We start from the raw sequence: 5,553 nt of genomic DNA, 5'->3' as shown, positions 1-5,553 counted from the left end.
AGTGGCCACAGGACTGGAAAGGTCAGTTTTCATTCCAATCCCAAAGAAAGGCAATGCCAAAGAATGCTCAAACTACCGCACAATTGCACTCATCTCACACGCTAGTAAAGTAATGCTCAAAATTCTCCAAGCCAGGTTTCAGCAATATGTGAACCCTGAACTTCCTGATGTTCAAGCTGGTTTTAGAAAAGGCAGAGGAACCAGAGATCAAATTGCCAACATCCACTGGATCATGGAAAAAGCAAGAGAGTTCCAGAAAAACATCTATTTCTGCTTTATTGACTATGCCAAAGCCTTTGACTGTGTGGATCACAATAAAACTGTGGAAAATTCTGAAAGAGATGGGAATACCAGACCACCTGACCTGCCTCTTGAGAAACCTATATGCAGGTCAGGAAGCAACAGTTAGAACTGGACATGGAACAACAGATTGGTTCCAAATAGGAAAAGGAGTTCATCAAGGCTGTATATAGTCACCCTGTTTATTTAACTTCTATGCAGAGTACATGCAGAGAAACGCTGGGCTGGAAGAAACACAAGCTGAAATCAAGATTGCCGGGAGAAATATCAATAACCTCAGATATGCAGATGACACCACCCTTATGGCAGAAAGTGAAGAGGAACTCAAAAGCCTCTTGATGAAACTGAAAGTGGAGAGTGAAAAAGTTGGCTTAAAGCTCAACATTCAGAAAACGAAGATCATGGCATCTGGTCCCACCACTTCATGGGAGATAGATGGGGAAACAGTGGAACAGTGTCAGACTTTTTTTCTGGGCTCCAAAATCACTACAAATGGTGACTGCAGCCATGAAATTAAAATACGCCTACTCCTTGGAAGGAAAGTTATGACCAACCTAGAGAGCATATTCAAAAGCAGAGACATTACTTTGCCAACAAAGGTTCGTCTAGTCAAGGCTATGGGTTTTCCTGTGGTCATGTATGGATGTGAGAGTTGGACTGTGAAGAAGGCTGAGTGCTGAAGAATTGATGCCTTTGAACTGTGGTGTTGGAGAAGACTCTTGAGAGTCCCTTGGACTGCAAGGAAATCCAACCATTCCTTTCTGAAGGAGATCAGCCCAGGGATTTTTTTGGAAGGAATGATGCTAAAGCTAAAACTCCAGTACTTTGGCCACCTCATGCGAAGAGCTGACTCATTGGAAAAGACTCTGATGCTGGGAGGGATTGGGGGCAGGAGGAGAAAGGGATGACAGAGGATGAGATGGCTGGATGGCATCACTGACTTGATGGACATGAGTCTGAGTGAACTCTGGGAGTTGGTGATGGACAGGGAGGCCTGGCGTGCTGCAATTCATGGGGTCGCAAAGAGTCGGACACGACTGAGCGACTGATCTGATCTGATCTGATATTGTACAGCACAGGGAATATAGCCAATGTTGTGCAGTAACTTTAAGTGGAGTAAAACTATAAAAATAATGAATCACCTTGTTGTATACCTGAGACTAGTATACTACTGTAAATCAACTATACTTCAGTTAAAAAAAAAATGTTTTGCAGCTTTCAGTTGGAGAAGGCAATGGCACCCCACTCCAGTACTCTTGCCTGGAAAATCCCATGGATAGCGGAGCCTAGTGGGCTGCAGTTCATGGGGTCGCTAAGAGTCGGACATGACTGAGCAACTTCACTTTGACTTTTCACTTTCTTGCATTGGAGAAGGAAATGGCAACCCACTCCAGTGTTCTCGCCTGGAGAATCCCAGGGACAGAGGAGCCTGGTGGGCTGCCATCTATGGGGTTGCACAGTCGGACACGACTGAAGTGACTTAGCAGCAGCAGCTTTCAGTTGGACCTTTTTTTTTTTTCTTGATAAAGTATTTAGTTTTAGGTTCACAACAAAACTGAGAGGAAGGTACAGAGATGCCCCTTATGTCTCCTCCTCACACACATGCATGGCCTGTCCCATTACCAGCATCAGTCAGCAAAATGACATGCTTGTTACCAAGAATGGACATACACAGACACATCAAAACAACCCAGAGTCCATAATTTGTCATAGATTTTCACTCTTGTTGTTGAACATTCCACAAGTTTGGACAAATTTATAATGACATGCACCCGTCATGATAATACACAGTGTTTTTACTGACTTTGAATCCTCTGCACTCTGCCTAGTCATCGCTACCCCATACCTCCACCCCTGGCAACCACTAATCTTTTTATTATCTCTTTTTATTATCTCCATAGTTTTGCCTTTCCCAAAATGTCACACAGTTGGAATCATTCTGTATATAGCTCTTTCAGACTCATTTCTTTCACTTAGTAATATGCATTTAAGGGTCCTCCGTGTTTTTTCATGGCTTGATAGTTCATTTCTTTTTAGCACTGAATAGTGTCCCATTGTTTGTACTAAAGTTTATCCATTAGGTGAAGGGCATCTTGGTTGCCTCTAAGTTTGGGGTTGATAGGAATAGTTTAGTTTTTTGAGAAACTACCAAAATGGCTATACCATTTTTGCATTTCCACCAACAATAGATGAGCATTCTTGTTGCTTTACATCCCAGCATTTGATGTCATTGGTGTTCCAGGTTTTGGCCATTTTAATAGGTGTGTACTGGTATCTCATTATTTTTTACATTTCCATTTTCCTGATGACATGCGACATGGAACATCTTTTCATATGCTTATTTGCCATCTGTACATCTTCTTTGGTGAGGTGTCTGTTAAGGTTTTTGGCCCATTTTTAAATTGAGTTCCTTGTTTTCTTATCATTGAGCTTTAAGTGTTCTTTGTATAGTTTGGATACCAGTCCTTTACCGGATGTGTCTTTTGCAAATGTTTTCTTCCAGTCTGTGGCTTATCTTCTACGTCTTCAGACATTGTCTTTTGCAGAACATAAGTTTTTAATTTTAATGATGATCAGTTATTTCCTTCAAGGATAATGTCTTTAGTGTTGTATCCAAAAAGATGTCACCGTACCCAAGGCCATCTGGGTTTTCTTCCCGTGTTACCTTCTAGGAGTTTTATAGTTTTGCATTTTACATTTAGGTCTGTAATTCATTTTGAGTTAATTTTTATGAGTGGTATGAAGTCTGTGTCTGGATTCATTTCTTTGTGTGTGGAGGTCCAGTTGTCCTAGAACCACTTTTTGAAGAGATTGTCTTTGTGCCATTATGTCACCTTGATATCTTTTGTGAAAGATCAGCTGACTGTCGTTACATGAGTCTGTTTCTGAATTCTGTGTTTCATCAGTACTACACTATCTTAATTACTACAGCTTTATAGTAAGTCTTGAAGTTGGGGAGTGTTGGTCGTCCAACTTTGTTCTTCCCATTAAATTTTGTTTTTGCTATTCTGGGTCTTTTGCCTCTCCATATAAACATCAGAATCATTTTGTTAATATACACAAAATAATGTGTTGGGATTATTGGGGTTTCATTGCATATGTATATCAAGTTGGAAAGAAGTCACATCTGGATAGGACTGAGTCTTCCTACCCATGAACATGGAAAACCTTGCATTTATTTAGTTTTTTGATTTCTCTCATTAGAATCTTGTAATTTTTCTCCTATAAATGGTGGGCATATTTTGTTAGATTTATATCTAAACATTTCATTGTTTAAGTGTTAAGGTAAATGGCTTTGTGTTTTTAATTTCAAATTCCACTTGTTAATTGCTGTTATATAGGAAAACAATTGATTTTTGTATATTAACTTTGTATCCTGCAGTGTTGTTATAATCACTTATTAGTTTCAGGAGTTTTTTTATCAGTTCTTTCAGGTTTTCCGCATGTCATCTGTGAGCAAAGACATCTTTATGTTTTTTTTCCCCCAATCTGTATAGCTTTTATTTTCTTTTCTTAAATTATTTCACTAACAAGGACTTTCCAGTATAATGTTGTAAAGGAATGATGAGAGGGGATAGCCTAACATTGTACCTGATATTACTAGGAAAGCTTTGAGTTTCTCACCATTAACTATGATGTTAGCTGTAGGTTTTTTTGTAGATTATCAGGTTGAGAAGGATCCTCTCTATTCCTAGTTTACTGAGAGTTTTTTGTCATGAATGGGCGTTGAATTTTTCAAATGTTTGTTCAGCATCTATTAATATGCTTATGTGTGATTTTCTTTTTTAGTTCATTGATATGATGGATTGTATTGACTGATATTCGAATGTTGAACCAACCTTATATATCTGAGATAATCCCACTTAGTCATGGGTATAATTTTTTTATACATTGTTGGATTTGATTAGCTAATACTTTATTGAGGATTTTTACATCTATATTAATGAGAGATATGGTCTAGAGTTTTGTTTACTCATTATGTTTTTGTCTGGTTTTGGTAAAAGTGTAATGCTGGCCTCATAGTATGAGTTAGGAAGTATTTCCTTCTCTCTTTTGAACAAAATTGTAGATAGTTGGTTTAACATCTTCCTTAAATATTTGGTTGAGAACCTGGTACTTTGTAGGCTAAAATAAATAACTCAACCTAAAGTGTCATGTGATTGGCTATATTTTCCTTATCAGTAAGAAAGTATAATATTAGATAAAATGAGAAAGAAAAGATATCTTTTTCAAGATATTAGGAAGAGTTTTCAAAATATCTTAATAGTGGTTAAATAGAAAAAGTATCCTTTTAGCCCAATCTATCTAGATTAAGACCAACAGAAAAATTTATTGCACATTCGTAAAACTTTCTTATGTGGTATGTTTCAATTATTTATATTTTATAACAGAAGAAATATTTGAGATTTTTAGTCAATCTGAAGAAAGTCTACCTTTGAAATTGTTTAAATGCAGGAAGGAGGGCTCCTTTTACATACTTCTCCTAAAAATGTATATCCTCCCTTCCCCCAAATCTTGCCTGTAGAGAGCTGCTGAAAATGGGTTGGTTGGGGTGAGAGGGAATGAGGTTGAAAAACATGAAACTGTAGAATTTTCTCTTTACTGAAATGAATAGCAGGGCTGTGTTTACAACCTGTGAGATACTTTCAGTTATTTAGAAGAGCCTCATGGATACCCTCCCATTTTTATGAGGCCCTCTGCTCTTGATATTGATACTGTTCAAAGTCAAGGTGACTAGACAGGGCTCCCTCTTGTCTGTATGGCACCTTCCTGTGATTATTAAAAGGTACCCCTGCCATCTTCTGGAAAATTGTTGTAATATGCTGGTTTTGTTAGAAGACAGTTAACTGCCCCTGACCAGCATGTGTCATAATAAATCTGCAGGCACAGGATGTGGATTGCAACATCTTGAACGTGGTGCCATTGTGTAGTGCAAGGCCTGTACCAATACGTGGGGCCCCTGCAAGTAAAAAAAAAAAAAAAAAGAAATCACCATAGCAGTATTTGTCTATCACACGAACATGAGAAACCAGATTCATTGTAATAACTCCTGGAAAGTCCCTGTTCAGCGAGTTGGTGGTACTGGAATGTCGTGGAGGTGGGATGGAGAGTGGGGAGGGTTCTCCCATTGATGGCTTCCATTATTGGGAACAAGAGCTTGGCCATTGCTCCTTATATGTCTTCCAGTCAGTTAGAAAGCCTAAAAATTCCAACTACTTAGCCAAATGGAAAAGATTCTCTGTTTACAGAGAA

Source organism: Bison bison, unplaced genomic scaffold (genome assembly GCF_000754665.1).
Source record: "Bison bison bison isolate TAMUID 2011002044 unplaced genomic scaffold, Bison_UMD1.0 scf7180017864270, whole genome shotgun sequence".
Taxonomy (NCBI): domain Eukaryota; kingdom Metazoa; phylum Chordata; class Mammalia; order Artiodactyla; family Bovidae; genus Bison; species Bison bison.
Note: the sequence above shows the minus strand (reverse complement) of the source record.